General features: G+C 38.5%; 1 pseudogene; it reads right to left on the bottom strand.

The window, feature by feature from the left end:
• Positions 1–8,541, bottom strand: part of LOC105005129 — a 105,126-nt pseudogene extending 96,585 nt beyond the window's left edge.
• Between the last annotated feature and the right edge of the window lie 8,537 nt (positions 8,542–17,078).

The raw sequence follows: 17,078 nt of genomic DNA on the forward strand, positions 1-17,078 counted from the left end.
CAACAATGTATCCTGCTTGAGGACAGTTTCTCCTTCCTGAAGACCTTCTGGCTAATCCTGTTATTTTAAAATGTAAATTATAGGAGTGGGTCTAGTAAGACCTTTACAAACTCCAGAGGTTCTTGTGATTCACTGTAATAACTAATTAAAAGGTATATAACTCCATTGCTAACACTAGCAAGGGGGTATTCTTTCTGCCCCCTTCTGATGTCTATATCATAAGTTTTCTCTATCCCTTTTATACTTTAATAAAACTCTATTACACAAAAGCTCTGAGCTATCAAGCCTTGTCTCTGGCCCTAGATTGAATTCTTCTCCTCCAGAGGTCAAGAATCCCAGCATCTTTCATGGTTCAGCAACAACCTTTCAAAATCAGCCATAGTTTAGCAACACCAGCTTCCAAAATACTTATACAAAGTGAAGAGCTGCCTATACTTTTGTGCTCCATGTACTGAAATAGCACCAAACAGGGGTACCTGACAGGGTGGAAAAGGAGAATTGCAAAACACGCTGATTTTCTTGTTATTATTGCTGTTTAAAATGGTTGATTTCAATTGAGAGTGCCATGCCTTTAATGTTAGTTCAGTATTGTGGAAGGATATGTTCTTTATGTTTACCTTTGAAATGTTATCACTGGGATCATTATTATTATGACAAAAGAGCAGCTTCCAAACTGAAAAATGAGGAGCTCTAGTGGTGTCTCCTGACTCCAGTGCAATGCTCCCTCACAAGTCATCAAAGGGTCCCACGCTTTCTCTGTTTCCCTCCCAAAGTCCCCTGACTGGTGTGGGGCATAGGTCATCGTGCCAGGTGAGGGCAGAGCATAGCTTCTGCTCCATCTTTTCCCCTATGTTCACCTGGAGGAAGATTTCATCTATTTTCTCCTCCACAGGGGCTTAGTGCTTAGTGTGTAGATCCAGACAGCCCCTTCTTCCTCTCACTGGAGATGACTTGGTTTATTAAAAATCATTTGCTAAGTGGCTGGGGAAATGCATGGTTTAACTTCCAGGCAGATTAAAGTGAACAATGGCAGCACCTAAATATCAGCCATGGCACAGATTCCATCTTAAAGTTCAGAGATTTGCTGCTGTGTCCCTGCAGAGAAGGTTTCCATTGCTCTGGGGTCAAAGCTGGAGGACGTCAGGACACCCAACATGCTTTCCTGAATGCATTTCCTTATCTTCTTCCTACCTCGTCCATGCTGTTTTTGGAAAGTTCTGAAGGCAGAATAAAAACTTGTGGAGAATAAAGAACAGGGCCTTTAGAGCAAAACATGCTGTGTGTGCTAAGTCACTTCAGTTGTGTCCGATTCTTTGCAACCTCATGGATTGTCAGGCTCCCTTGTCCACAGGATTCTTCAGGCAATAATGCTAGAGTGGGTTGCTATGCCCTTCTCCAGGGGATCTTCCTGATCCAGAGATCGAACCTACGTCTCCTGCACTGGCAGGCCAGTTCTTTACCACAAACACCACGAGGGAAGCCCACCCAGAACAAAACATGTGTGTTGTGCTTAGTCACTCAGTCGACTTCTACTCTTTGCAACCACGTGGACTGTAGCCCGCTAGGCTCCTCTGTCCATGGGGATTCTCCAGGGAAGAATACTGAAGTGGGTTATGATGCCCTCCTCCAGGGGATTTTCCCAATCCAGGGATGGAGCCAAGGTCTCCCTCATTGCAGGGAGATTCTTTACCATCTGAGGCACCAGGGAAGCTGAACAAAACATATCCGTGCTCAAATCTCGCTCCTGATGCTTTCTGGTTGTGACATCCTGGATCTAGCAGACAGTATTTCTGAGGCTCAGTTTGTTCATTTGTTAAATAAAATAGCATCACACAGTTTGTAACCTTGTTGCAGGGTGATTGAAAGAGTTAAAGCCCTATTATCATCTCACTCCATAAATTGTAGCTATTACTGAAATCCACAAATACCTCTGCACTAGAAAAGTCTGCACCATTCTTTCAGAATCCACCTTTACTGTTTAATATTTTCTGAAACTCGTAAGTTGTCTATGACTAGGATCACAACAACAACCTCTTCAGATACAAAGGAAGCTACTACCTAAATCTAGTCTGAGTGTACATTGTTCTGGAAAGAGTGGGAAGCTTCCCTTAGGAGAGAAAGGAAATTCAAAAGCCAATTTTCCATGTAGAGAAATTAACCAGTCAATTCTGAATGGCCAGGTAAATGGAGTAGATTACCTGCTAGCCTGGGAACCTGCAGGCTCTAAATTCTGACTTAGCCTCTTACTCATCCACATGTTGGTGATCCATGACTACCTAGTCTTTCCCTGACATTCATGGGATTCCTTTTCAATCCCTCAAGTACAGCTGCTTTGTTTTGGTTGGCTGGGGTTCTCAAGGTGTGGCTGCCCTCTGGTGGCAGCTGCCTTCCTCATATCCAAATGTAATCATTCTTTGACTCTAGCTGCAGAGAGTCCAGGAGGCTGACTGGCCTCTGCATCCTGTGCAGCGTTCTAGTGAGAGGGAACCACTGACGTTAGCTGCATTTTTTTTTCCCTACCTAAATACTTGTCTCCTGAAACTCTGCTAACAGCTAAAGACATTTATCATTCCCTCTTTGCATTCTCTTTAACCCAGGCATCTGGACTTGAATTCACACCCAGTCATGGCTCAGAGGCTCTGCTCTGCTCCCCACATCTGTGGCTCCAGTTCACAGGCACTTAGTATTGCCAATCAAACATCTCTCATTTGGGTGGCTTGCATGCACCTCAGATTCTGTAACATAAAATTAAATTAATTTTCCCCCAAACCTGTTCCTCCTCCTTCTGTGCTCAGTGCCTTGGATAAATATCTATCACCCCAGCTCCATAGCTGTTCCCTTCTGGCTCTATCACTACTGGCTAATTATAGCTGACATGCATATATAAAAGATTAGTCTCACAAAAAAAACTATCACAATAGTTTTTTTCTGCCTACAGAATAATACTCAAGTGCTTTGGGAAGTTACTCTGGGCCCTTAATAATCTGAAGGACCCAATATAATCCGAGGCTCACTGCCCTAGATCTACAACTTAATCTTATAAAGTTTTGTAAATCTAACACTAAGAATAGTGTTGGACATTTGGTGGGTGCTTGAAAACACTTTGTGAATTAAATCCAAATATCAGCATAGCTTAAAATTAAAGGTGCTTTTAAAAACATTACAGTTATAACTGCAGTCAGTTGAAAAGTCCATCTCTTATGCTTTAACCTAAACTAATGTAAAGACAAGTTTCCATTTCCTGTTAATGTGTAGGTGATTTCTTTGGGGGAGGGGAAAGGTAATCACTCAGCGATGGCCAGTAATATTCAGTATTTAGGTCTATCTGTGGACTTGAGTTTCAGTCTGAGTTTGGTGATTAAGAAGGCAGTCTCCATATGATCCAGCAATCCCACTGCTGGGCATACACACCGAGGAAACCAGAATTGAAAGAGACATGTGTACTCCAATGTTCATTACAGCACTGTTTACAATAGCTAGGACATGGAAGCAACCTAGATGTCCATCAGCAACTGAATGAATAAGAAAGCTGTGGTATCTATACATAATGGAATATCACTCAGCTATTACAAAGAATGCATTTGAATTAGTTCTAACGAGGTGGATGAAACTGGAGCCTATTATACAGAGCAAAGTCAGTAAAAAAAAAAAAAAACACCAATACAGTATATTAATGCGTATATATGGAATTTAGAAAGATGGTAATGATAACCCTATATGCAAGACAGCAAAAGATACACAGATGTAAAGAACAGACTTTTGGACTCTGTGGGAGAAGGTGAGGGTGGGATGATTTGAAAGAGTAGCATTGAAACATGTATATTACCATATGTGAAACAGATCGCCAGTCCAGGTTTGATCCATGAGACAGGGCGTTCACGGCCGGTGCACTGAGACGACCCTGAAGGATGGGATGGGGAGGGAGGTAGGAGGGGGGTTCAGGATGGGGGACACATGTACACCCATGGCTGATTCATGTCAAAGTATGGCAAAAATCACTATAATATTGTAAAGTAATTAGCCTCCAATTAAAATAAATAAATTAATTTTTTTTAAAAAGGCAGTCTTTGAGGTTGGACACCTATGTTTAAATATCAATTCTTTCTTTCATTAGACCTTAAAGAAAGTGAAGTTGCTCAGTCTTGACTGACTTTTTGCGACTCCATGGACTGTAGCCTACCAGCCTCCTCCATCCATGGGATTTTCCAGGCAAGAGTACTGGAGTGGGTTGCCATTTCCTTCTCCAGGGGATCAAACCCGAGTTTTCTGCATTGCAGGCAGACACTTTACCATCTGAGTCACCAGGTAAGCCAAACTTTAATCATTAGACCATAGGCATACTAATTATATCTCTAGAACATTTTTTAATCTATCAAGTTGGAATAAAGAAATTACTTATCAAGGTATTTTATAGGCTTAATTGGAATAATGCACAAAAAACATTTACACAGTGCCTAGTAGATAGTAACTGCTCTATAAGTGTTAGCCACAGTAGTAGCTGTCATCTATACACCTCATGTCTACATGGATATTTATGATATATAAAATTCCAGAAAGACAATAATATGATTCATAATGCATAAACATCATGATGAGAAGAGAATTCTACTGAGAATTCTGTTGTTTTATGAGCATTGCTAATTTGGCTTAATTCACAATTCAGTTCATTTCAGTCACTCAGTCATGTCTAACTATTTGCAACCCCATGGACTGCGGCATGCCAGGCTTCCCTGTCCATCACCAACTCCTGGAGCTTGCTCAACTCATGTCCATTGAGTCAGTGATGACATCCAATCATCTCATCCTTGGTCATCCTCCTCTCCTCTTGTCTTCAATCTTTCCCAGCATCAGGGTCTTTCCAATGAGTATCTCCATAGTTCTTAGCATTGGGTGGCCAAAGTATTGGAGTTTCAGCTTCAGCATCAGTCCTTCCAATGAATATCCAGGACTGACTTAATTCAGGATTGAGTGGCTTGATCTCCTTGAAGTCCAAGGGATTCTCAAGAGTCTTCTCCAACACCACAGTTCAAAAGCATCAATTCTTCGGCACTCAGCTTTCTGTATAGTCCAACTCTCAAATCCATACACGACTTGAAAAAACCATAGCTTTAAGTAGACGGACTTCTGTTAGCAAAGTAATATCTCTGCTTTTTAGTATGCTGTCTAGGTTGGTCATAGCTTTTCTTCCAAGGAGCAAGCATCTTTTGATTCATGGCTGCAGTCACCATCTGCAGTGATTTTGGAGCCCAGAAAAATAAAGTCCGACACTGTTTCCATTGTTTCCCCATCTATCTGCCATGAAATGATGGGACCAGATGCCATGATCTTAGTTTTCTGAATTTTAAGACAACTTTTTCACTCTCCTCTTTCACTTTCATCAAGAGGCTCTTTAGTTCTCCTTCGCTTTCTGCTGTAAGGGTGGTATCATCTGCATATCTGAGGCTATTGATATTTCTCCTGGTAATCTTGATTCCAGTTTGTGCTTCATCCAACCTGTCATTTCGCATGATGTACTCTTCATATAAGTTAAATAAGCAGGGTGACAGTATACAGCCTTGAAGTACGCTTTTCACAATTTGGAACAAGTCCCTTGTTCCATGTACACTTCTAACTGTTGCATCTTGACCTGCATACAGATTTCTCAGGAGGCAGGTCAGGTGGTCTGGTATTCCCATATCTTGAAGAATTTTCCATAGCTTATTGTGATCCACACAGTCAAAGGCTTTGGCATAGTCAGTAAAACAGAAGTAGATTTTTTTTTTTTTGGAACTCTCTTGCTTTTTCAATGATCCAACAGATGTTGGCAATTTGAAGTCTGGTTCCTCTGCCTTTTCTACACCCAGCTTGATCATATGGAAGTTCATGGTTTACCTAATGTTGAAGCCTGGCTTGGAGAATTTTGAGCGTTACTTTGCTAGCGTGTGAGATGAGTGCAATTGTGCGATAGTTTGAACATTTTTTGGCCTTGCCTTTCTTTGGAATTGGAATGAATACTGACCTTTTCCAGTCTTATGGGCACTGCTGAGTTTTCCATATTTGCTGGCATATTGAGTGCAGCACTTTCACAGCATCATCTTTCAGGATATGAAATAGCTTAACTGGAATTCTGTCACCTCCACTAGCTTTGGTCGTAACGATGCTTCCTAAAGCCCACATGACTTCACATTCCAGGATGTCTGGCTCTAGGTGCGTGATCACTCCGTCGTGGTTACCTGGGTCATGAAGATCTTTTTTCTATAGTTTTGTGTATTTTAGCCACCTCTTTTTAATATCTTCTGCTTCTGTTAGGTCGATACTGTTTCTGTCCTTTACTGTGCTCATCTTTGCATGAAATTTTCCTTTTGTATCTCTAATTTTCTTGAAGAGATCTCTAGTCTTTCCCATTCTATTGGTTTCCTCTATTTCTTTGCATTGATCACTGAGGAAGCCTTTCTGATCTCTCCTTGCTAGTCTTTGGAACTCTGCATTCAAATAGGTATATTTTTCCTTTTCTCCTTTGCCTTTGGCTTCTCTTCTTTTCTCAGGTATTTGTAAGGCCCTCTCAGACAACCATTTTGCCTTTTTGCTTTTCTTTTTCATGAGGATCGTCTTGACCACAGACTCCTGTACAGTGTCATGTACAATGTCCCCATACTTCTTCAGGCACTCTGTCTATCAGATCTAATCCCTTTAATCTGCTTGTCACTTCTACTGTATAATCATAAGGGATGTTATTTAGGTCATACCTGAATGGTCTAGTGGTTTTCCCTACTTTTTCTTCAATTTAAGTCTGAATTTGACAATAAGGAGTTCATGATCTGAGCCACAGTCATCTTCCAGTCTTGTTTTTCTTGAATGTATAGAGCTTCTCCATCTTTGGTACTAATTCTCTGTAGGTACTAAATGTTGCCTCTTCCCTGTGAAAACAATGCCCATGTTAATAAGTACATGTTGTAGAATGTTGAGCCACTATTTTACAGGAGGTAAATTCCAGGTGGGTATATTGCAGCTCAATAAACAGTTTTATCACGTGGACTCCAGTGGTGAAAAACCTAGAAAATTATTGTTCCCAGGATATTTCACTATTCTTCTTTCACTTGTAGACATTGCAATTTTTTTAATGTACCAAAGATCATTAGTACATGCTTAGTCACTCTGTTCCTCAGTTCCCTTACATGTAAAATGGGGGTCATAATAATAGGAGCTACTATGTACAGGTGTTTTCAGAATTAAATGAATTAACATATTAAAGTGCTTAAAACAAGTGATTGATCTAAGGAATTAAATAAGTACTGACTATTACATTCAGAGTAAGTATCCATTTAGAGATAAGATTGCCTCAGAAAATTCAGAGCAGATGGATACACAGACATAAAGTAAAATAAAAAAACAGATGAATAAAGATACGTAAGAAAACTATAAAACCAGAACCCTTTCCACTTGACTGTATGAGAACATTTGCTATTGAAATCAAATGACAACAATGTGCTGCAGTCCATGGGGTCACAGAGTCAGACACAACTTAGCAACTGAACAACAATGACGGTATCATATCTGGTGGTTTGACATATGTTTAAGGAAGTAAAAATTTACACAGAGAGTTTGTATATTTTGGAGCTTAAAATGTGTACAAATAAAATTTGAATGCTCACTTCACACTATTTTGCTTTTCTTTCATCTTAAAAAATGGGCTTCCCTGGTGGCAAAGTAATAAATATCCCCAAAAAAGCATTTGTTTTCCTAATTGATCAAGAATTTCTCTACGAAGTATGGAATTAAAGAGGCAAATATATGCAGAATGTATATTCCCATCATCAGTGGCTTATGTTCTTTTCAACAATCAAGTTACCTGGAGGGTAGAATCCTTTTATATTTCCCTTTACATCCTGGAAGTTATTCTGAATTGACTGATTAGACACTCCAGGGACACTTGCTGAAGGTACTCTGTTCTGCGAGCCCACTCTAGACCTATTGATCAGAACTCTCAAGATGTCTTCAAGGAATCTGTATGTCTAACAAGCACCCCAGTAATTCCAGTAACCATTTGATTTGGGAGCTGTTACTGGCATGCCTGGTAAAAGATTCTGTACATAATGGGCATTAGGTAGAAAGCAATTTAAAATGTGAAGTTAGAACTTCTTATTTCGACTTCTGGTTCTATTACTTACCAAGAGGATGAGTTTAGACACTGTTATTTTTAAAAGTCATCAATTTCCTCAACTGCAAAAGGAAACTAATCATATCTATCTTATAGGATTAATGTGAAATTAAACAAAAGCAAAAGTAAAGTGCCAAACACAGTGCCTGACACAAAGTACATGAGTAATAAATGTTAATCCTTTATAAAGGTAATATTATTTTCCATAAATACAGATGGAACGGTTTTTCCATGGAATGGCATTTGAAAAAGTCCTTAAATACTATTCTTCTCATTCCCAGGAATTCCGTAAAGAGAGATGGATTTAATATTTCTGCCTTTTGCTCACCTGTTAGCACTAACATCAATGCAATGATGTTCTGTAGACTGTTGCTAGAGTAACACTTCTGGAAGCCTTTTTTCATCTTTGCGCATAAAATGGAACTAGGACATTAGTATTCTGACAATGATATTTTTGGAAGGGATTCTTTAAACTTCAAACCAAAACATTTTATAAGAATGCTGACATAATTACTCAAAAATGACTTTAAGAATTAGACAGGATTCCTAGGAGAAAAGGAGTTGTTGTCTGCTAAGTCATGTCCGACTCTTTGCAGCCCCATGCACTGTAGCACCTCAGGCTCCTCTCTCCTCCACTGTCTCCTAGAGTCTGCTCAAATTCATGTCCATCGAGTCAGCGATGCTATCTAACAATCTCATCCTCTGCTGCCCCCTTTTCCTTTTGCCTTCAATCTTTCCCAGCATCAGTCTTTTCCAATGGCCTGGCTCTTTGCATCAGGTGACCAAAGTATTGGAGCTTCAGTAACAGTCCTTCCAATGTACAGGGTTGATTTCTTTTAGGATCGACTTGTTTAATTTCCTTGCTGTCCAAGGGACTCTCAAGGATAAGAGGAGTAGAGAATACCAATGGGAGATTTTTTTATTCACTCCACGTAGTCTATTTCCATTAGTTGACCCATCCTAAGGCACCTTCTATTACTCCTTTAAAAATGCCCCATCTGCATTTTTTAACAAGAAAAAGATCTAATAAAATTGTTATCTCATTGATAACAATGCACCTCACTTATCAACTTCCCATTGTTTAGTTGTCTTTGAAACTCAAAGTTTCAGAGAATATTGATCCAGTCAAGTTACACAGAGGAAAGTACTTTACATAATGAAGTTGGCTGTTTTATATTCACACAAGATAAAAGTGTCAATTAAGGTATCATGTAAACTGCCCATGTATACTCCTTATCATGAAATATTAGCATTTTCAAGGTCATTAGCCTTCTAGTTTTATCATTGTGCAATGAAATTAAACTAAAAAGCAAATGTAATCTCTTATTTCAATTTAGCATTGAGGGAGGAAAGAATCTATAAGAAACCTGTCACCTTCCAAAATGAGCAGTCAGAAGCCTACACTAGACACAAAGAGATTGGCCCTGGAATTGTGGGGAGGTGGGTGCTGCAGGAGCCAGGACACTGGACTTGGATGGAGCTGATTTCCTGTCTAAGTCTGTACCACTTGCTACCTAATATGACTGTAGGCACATCAGTTACTTTCTCTGGACATCAGGGTTTTTCTGTCTGTCAATTTTTCAAATAGAAAAATAATTCTGGTGCAAGTTTATTATAAAGATTAAATAATATAAAATTTATTATTCTTCAACAGTGCCTGACATATAATGTGTGAATAGTAGCTCTTATTGGCTCAAACCAAATGTTAACACAGGGAATAAATTTCATAAAAAATGGAAACTATATCTTTCTATACAAATAGTAAGCACTCCATGGCTTTAGGTGCCCATAGGAAGAGTTATAACTGAATGTTTTATGGAAATATTACCACATCAACTGCAATTGATGATTGATGTGGATAGTATATTCTACAAAAACAGAATCACTGTTATTCTATTTAAGCCTCCACACTATGTAAGGTACATTCCCTGGCATAGTGGAGACAATGATACAACCATGGTCTCTGTCCTTGTTGAGTTTACAGTCAGGTGGAGAAGTAGATTATGATAATAAGTAATAAACGTAAATGTCATAATTACAAATCCTGTGATTCTCTGACCACACACTCCCTGGAAATGGTGGATATTTTGAGATTCAAAATTTCAAAACTTGGCTGGCCTTGATCCCAGTTTTACTTTTAAGAACAATGTGGGTTCTGGAGCATGGAGCTCATTCTATTACTGCTGAGCTGAGATTAGATTTAATTATTCATATGTAATCTCTTAGGAATTCAATGTTCAATATTCAAAACTGAATGAATTATTGGTGCATCAATGAATTACACTTACATTTATTAATTAGGCTTCAAGTATATAATATATAAATTATTATTTCAATATGTATATTTTCCCAGAAATGCTGTCTGATAAATTTGAGAAACTGAGTTTCAATCAAGCCCCAATTTCAGTCAAGTCCTTATCACAATCTATTCCCTGGTCTCCTTTTTAGAATAAGAACAATAGCAATGTAACTGCCTCACAGTTGCCTGAGCCCACTTATTTTGTAGCAGAAAAGGTAGTTGAAGATACTCTAAACAACAGAAAATTGTGATTTTGTAAAGGAGAAGCATAATTTAGATTGCATGTAGTCATAAACATTTCCTGAGGAAATAATTCTCTGAATCCTGAAGAATTAAATCTTTTGATTCATGCTGAAGGAAGGGGTATTTCTCACAACAGGATCAAAAGGGTAAATGTATTAAACAAGTGTGCTCATGCATTTTAAGAACGTTTATATGCATGCTCAGTCATTCAGTCACGTCTAACTCTTTGCAACCATATGGACTGCAGCCTGCCAGGCTCCTCTGTCCATGGAAACTTCCAGGCAAGAATACTGGAGTGATTTTCTATTTCCTACTCTAGGGGATCTTGTTTAGGTAGTAAGAAATGTGGCAGGAGATAAGGACAGTGGCATTGGCTAAGGCCAGATTGTGTAGCATCTTGAAGGCTGTTATGGACTCTATCCTAAGCGCACAAGAAACCTACCAAAGAACATAATCCATGGGTCAGACAGCCTAAGTTCTTCTTTAACAACAGAACAATTTCCAAAGAGCTCAGTTCAGTTCAGTCATTCAGTTGTGTCTGACTATTTGCAACCACATGGACTGCAGCAAGCCAGGCTTCCCTGTCCATCATCAACTCCCGGAGCTTGCTCAAACTCAATGTCCATCGAGTCGGTGATACCATCCAATCATCTCACTCTCTGTCATTCCCTTCTCCTCCTGCCTTCAATCTCTCCCAGCATCGGGGTCTTTCCAATGAGTGAGTTCTTCACATAAGGTGGCCAAAAAACTGGAGTTTCAGCTTCAGCATCAGTCCTTTCAATGAATCCTCAGAACTGATTTCATTTAGGATTGATTAGTTTGATCTCCTTGCAGTCCAAGGGACTCTCAAGAGTCTTCTCCAGCATCACAGTTCAAAAGCATCAATTCTTTGGTGCTCAGCTTTCTTTATGGCCCAACTCTCACATCCATACGTGACTACTGGATAAACCATAGCTTTGACTAGATGGACACTTGTTGGTAAAGTAATGTCTCTACTTTTTACTATGCTGTCTATGTTGGTCATAGCTTTTCTTCCAAGGAGCAAATGTCTTTTAATTTCATGGCTGCAGTCACTATCTGCAGTGATTTTGGAGCCCAAAAAATAAAGTCTCTCACTGTTTCCCTTATTTCCCCATCTATGGCCATGAAGTGATGGGACTGGATGCCATGATCTTAGTTTTCTGAATGTTGAGCTTTAAGCCAATTTTTCACTTTTCCCTTTCACTTTCATCAAGAGGTTCCTTAGTTCTTTGCTTTCTGCAAAGGGTGGTGTCATCTGCATATCTGAGGCTATTGATATTTCTCCTGGTAATCTTGATTCCAGCTTGTGCTTCATCCAGTCTGGCATTTCGCATGATGTATTATGCATACAAGTTAAATTAGCAGGGTGACAATATACAGCCTTGATGTATGCCTTTCACAATATGGAACCATTCTGTTGTTCCATGTCTGGTTCTAACTGTTGCTTCTGCATACAGATTTCTCAGGAGGCAGGTCAGGTGGTCTGGTATTCCCATATCTTGAAGAATTTTCATACTTTGTTGTGATCCACACACTCAAAGGCTTCGGCACAGTCAATAAAGCAGAAGTTTTTTTTTTTTGTTTTCTGGAGCTCTCTTGCTTTTTCAATGATCCAATGGATGTTGGCAGTTTGATCTGTGGTTCCTCTGCCTTTTCTAAATCCAGCTTGAACATCTAGAATTTCATGGTTCATGTACTATTGAAGCCTGGCATGCAGAATTTTGTACATTACTTTGCTAGTGTGTGAAATGAGTGTAATTGTGTAATAGGTGAACATTCTTTGGCATTGCCTTTCTTAGTGACTATCAAAACAATGGCCTACTTTTTGGCTCATATGAAATATCTTTTATGGCTTCTCTGTTCTTCTGCTCTGTCTCCTTAATTCCAGGACCACAGCTGAAGGAGAAGCCTTGCAACTGAAATGACCAAAGAAAGAAGAGTGATGACAAAGTCTGTCAACAGCTCTTCTTTAAAATTAATTTTGATTAGAGTGTTGTTGACTTATACTGTTTTGTTAGTTTTTGCTGTATAACAAAACGAATCAGTTGCACGTATACATGTATCTCCTCTCTTTTAGATTTTTTTTCCACATAGATCATTACAGAGTACTGAGTAGAGTTCCCTGTGCTATACAGTAGGTCCTTATTAGTTGTCCATTCTAAAGTTTAAATGTATAAAAGTTTCTTTAAAAGTGTCACATATTGCTCCTACTCACATCTCATAGTCAAACAATTGACAAGGCTAAACTTGATCACAACAGAGTGAAAAACAAAATTCCTGCACAAGGAAAACACTATGAGAGCAGCAGAAATTATTTTTTAGCCATAACGAAATGTCGCACAAAGCAGAGGAATGAGAACAGTTAGCTTATATTTTTGAAAGATTAGTAACTTCAGGACAAAGAAGAAAGACGCTAAGATGGTAAGTGGGGAAACCAATCAGAAGTTTGCTGTAAGACTGAAGCTTAGAGAAAACATGCAGTCTGAGATGGTTGCAGAGGTAAGAAGCAAGCTGGAGAGACACAGGATATACTTTGGTGGTAGAATGGACAGGATGACTTTGCTTCAGAGCTGAACAGCAGTGACATGTGAATGGCAATAGTTCAGGGAATTTGGACCTGACATTTGACATTTACTATTTAAATTGTACAAAAGGAGAAAGATGTGAATTTAGAACAAATGCAAGAGTTATCTCAGCAGAAATGTTCACTAGTGAACCTTGGGAGCAGGTGCCCACTTTATGGCTACCCTGGTAATGCTACACTGGAAGAGCACAGTGTAGAGTCCAAGATACCTGAAGCAATCTTCTTAATCATGATGACCCACCTCATTTTTCAAACTGGGACTATACTATCTACACTCCCTAACACAGAAGTTGGAAAAATTTTTAATGTAAAGTCTTCAAACTTCTAGAATAATTTTCTCTCTACAAACTGCTTCAAAGAATACATGACAGAGTTCCCTGAGAAGGCAATGTGATACAGGAGAAGGGGCATTAAATCTGACATGGGAAGATCCTGATTTAATTTTGATATGAATTTAATCTACTTATCTTAATAAATTTAAGTACCCCTTATAATAAAAACATAACCTTAGAAAAATTATTTAGGTTTTCAGAACACCAATGTTACCATCAACAAAAATAAAATTTCCTGCTTGCTGTTATGAGAATTAAATGAGATGATGACTGACAGCCCCTAGTCCAGGATTAGTTGAGTCTGAATGGCTTGAAATTATCAGATTATGTAATTTTTAATTAACATTCTTATTTTGAGATACTTGTAGATTCACATTAGTTTGTAAGAAATAATCCAGAGAGATTTACATTTACTCAGTTTCCCCAATGGTAACATTTTTCAACACTAAAGTACAATGTACCAATCAAGATACTGGCATTTATTCGGTCAAAATGCAGAGTATTTTCATCATCACAAAGGATCCCTCACAGTATCCTTTAAAAATCGCACTTCTCTCTCAGCCCCAGCCCTTTAATCCCCAACAAACACTTAATCTGTTTTCCAATTCTATAAATATGTCATTTAAGGAATGTTATATAAATGGAATTATAGTGTATGTAATGTTGGGATTAGTTTTTTCACTCTGCATAATTCTCAAGATTCATCCAGGTTTTGCTGTGTATACCAATAGTTTATTCCTTTTTCTTGCAGAGTGGCATGCCATGATATGAATCATTCAACCATTTAAGAACATACGGGTTGTTTCCAGTTTGGGGGTATTATAAATATAGCTTCATAAATATTCATTAACAAGTTTCTAACAAAACATAAATTTTCATTTCTCTAGGAAATTTATCCACAGGTATAACATTCCCCTATGGAGTATGGAGATATTGTAATTGCATTAAAAAAAAACTATCAAACTCTTTTCCAGAGGCAGTATGATTTTTACATGCCCACTGGCAATGTATGAATAATCCAGTTTCTCTTCATCCTTGCTAGTATATGGTGGTGTCAGTTTTGTTTAAGCCATTCTGAGAGGTGTGCACAGATAACCCATAGTGGTTTTAATTTGCCTTTTCCTGATGGCTAATGATGTTGATCTTTCAATGAGCTTATTTGCCAACCATAAATCCTTCCTAGGGAAATATTTCTTTGTGTCTTTTCTTCATTTTCTAATTAGATTATTTTTGAGAATTTTTAAGTTCTTTATATATTCTAAATACTAGTCCTTTGCGTGATATATGGTTTGCAAATACATTCTTCCACTCTAGCTTGTTTATCCTTATACTGAGATCTTTCATAGAACAAAATTTTGAAATTTTGATTAAATCCAATTTATCAGTTTTTCCTTTTATGGATCATGATTTTGCTGTCAACAACAAACTCTGTCTAAAATTCTTTCCCAAGCTTCCATTCCCCAGAAATTTCTCTGGCTCCTTAAGCTTTATAGTTTTTCGTTTTACATTTAAGTTGATTCATTTTGAGTTAATTTTTGTAAGGTGTGATTCACCTCAAGGTTCACTGCAGTTCAGTTCAGTTCAGTTGCTCAGTCGTGTCTGCCTCTTTGCAACCCCATGAATCACAGCACACCAGGCCTCCCTGTCCATCACCAACTCCTGGAGTTCACTCAGACTCACATCCATCAAGTCAGTGATGCCATCCAGCCATCTCATTGTCTGCCGTCCCCTTTTCCTCCTGCCCCCAATCCCTCCCAGCATCAGAGTCTTTTCCAATGAGTCAACTCTTCGCATGAGGTGGCCAAAGTACTGGAGTTTCAGCTTTAGCATCATTCCTTCCAAGGAACACCCAGGGCTGATCTCCTTTAGAATGGACTGGTTGGACCTCCTTGCAGTCCAAGGGACTCTCAAGAGTCTTCTCCAACACCACAGTTCAAAAGCATCAATTCTTCGGCACTCAACCTCTTGAGGTTCACTGCAGTGGGTGTCAAATTGCTCCATCACTACTTGCTGAAATTGGCATCTTTCCTCTATTGAATTTTTTCTGCACAGTTTAAAAAAAAAATCAGTGGAGAAGATTTTTGTAGATCTATTTCAAGGTTCTATATTCTGTTCATTTCACCTATGTCTCTCCACCAATACCACAATATATTGGATACAATAGTAATATAATGATCCAAGACATCAGGTAGGCTGATTCCTCCCACTGTATTCTTTTTTTCAAAATTGTGTTACCTATCCTATGTCCTTTGTCTTTCCATGTTAGAAAATTTTAATCTAGATATACAAAAAATGTTTCTGGGATTTTGATCATAATTGCCTTAAAACTATATATCAATTTGAGGAGAATTGGCATATTCACCATATTTATTCTTCCAATCCATGAACACCTCATTTCTCTCAATATATTTAGATATTCCTTGATTTATCTCATCAGCAATTCATGGTTTTTAGAGTGTATACCCTGCACAGTTTTTGTTACATTTTATCTAAATATTCCCATTTTGTGAGCCATTATAAATGCATTTTTAATCTCAGTGTTCATGTATTAATTTATGGTAAATTGAAATATAATTGGTTTGATTTTTGTATGTTAGTCTTGTATTCAGCAAATAGCTGTGAAAAGAAGAGAAGCAAAAAGCAAAGGAGAAAAGGAAAGATATAAGCATCTGAACGCAGAGTTCCAAAGAATAGCAAGAAGAGATAAGAAAGCCTTCCTCAGCAATCAATGCAAAGAAATAGAGGAAAACAACAGAATGGGAAAGACTAGAGATCTCTTCAAGAAAATTAGAGATACCAAGGGGACATTTCATGCAAAGATGGGCTCGATAAAGGACAGAAATGGTATGGACCTAACAGAAGCAGAAGATATGAAGAAGAGGTGGCAAGAATACACAGAAGAACTGTACAAAAAAGATCTTCATGACCCAGATAATCACGATGGTGTGATCACTGACCTAGAGCCAGACATCCTGGGATGTGAAGTCAAGTGGGCCTTAGAAAGCATCACTACAAACAAAGCTAGTGGAGGTGATGGAATTCCAGTTGAAGTATTTCAAATCCTAAAAGATGATGCTGTGAAAGTGCTACACTCAATATGCCAGCAAATTTGGAAAACTCAGAAGTGGTCACAGGACTGGAAAAGGTCAGTTTTTATTCCAATCCCAAAGAAAGGCAATGCCAAGAATGCTCAAACTACCGCATAATTGCACTCATCTCACATGCTAGTAAAGTAATGCTCAAAATTCTCCAAGTCAGGCTTCAGCAATATGTGAACCGTGAACTTCCTGATGTTCAAGCTGGTTTTAGAAAAGGCAGAGGAACCAGAGATCAAATTGCCAATATCTGCTGGATCATGGAGAAAGCAGGAGAGTTCCAGAAAAACATCTATTTCTGCTTTATTGATTATGTCAAAGCCTTTGACTGTGTGGATCACAATAAACTGTGGAAAATTCTTCAAGA

This window comes from Bison bison, unplaced genomic scaffold, assembly GCF_000754665.1.
Source record: "Bison bison bison isolate TAMUID 2011002044 unplaced genomic scaffold, Bison_UMD1.0 scf7180017864486, whole genome shotgun sequence".
Taxonomy (NCBI): domain Eukaryota; kingdom Metazoa; phylum Chordata; class Mammalia; order Artiodactyla; family Bovidae; genus Bison; species Bison bison.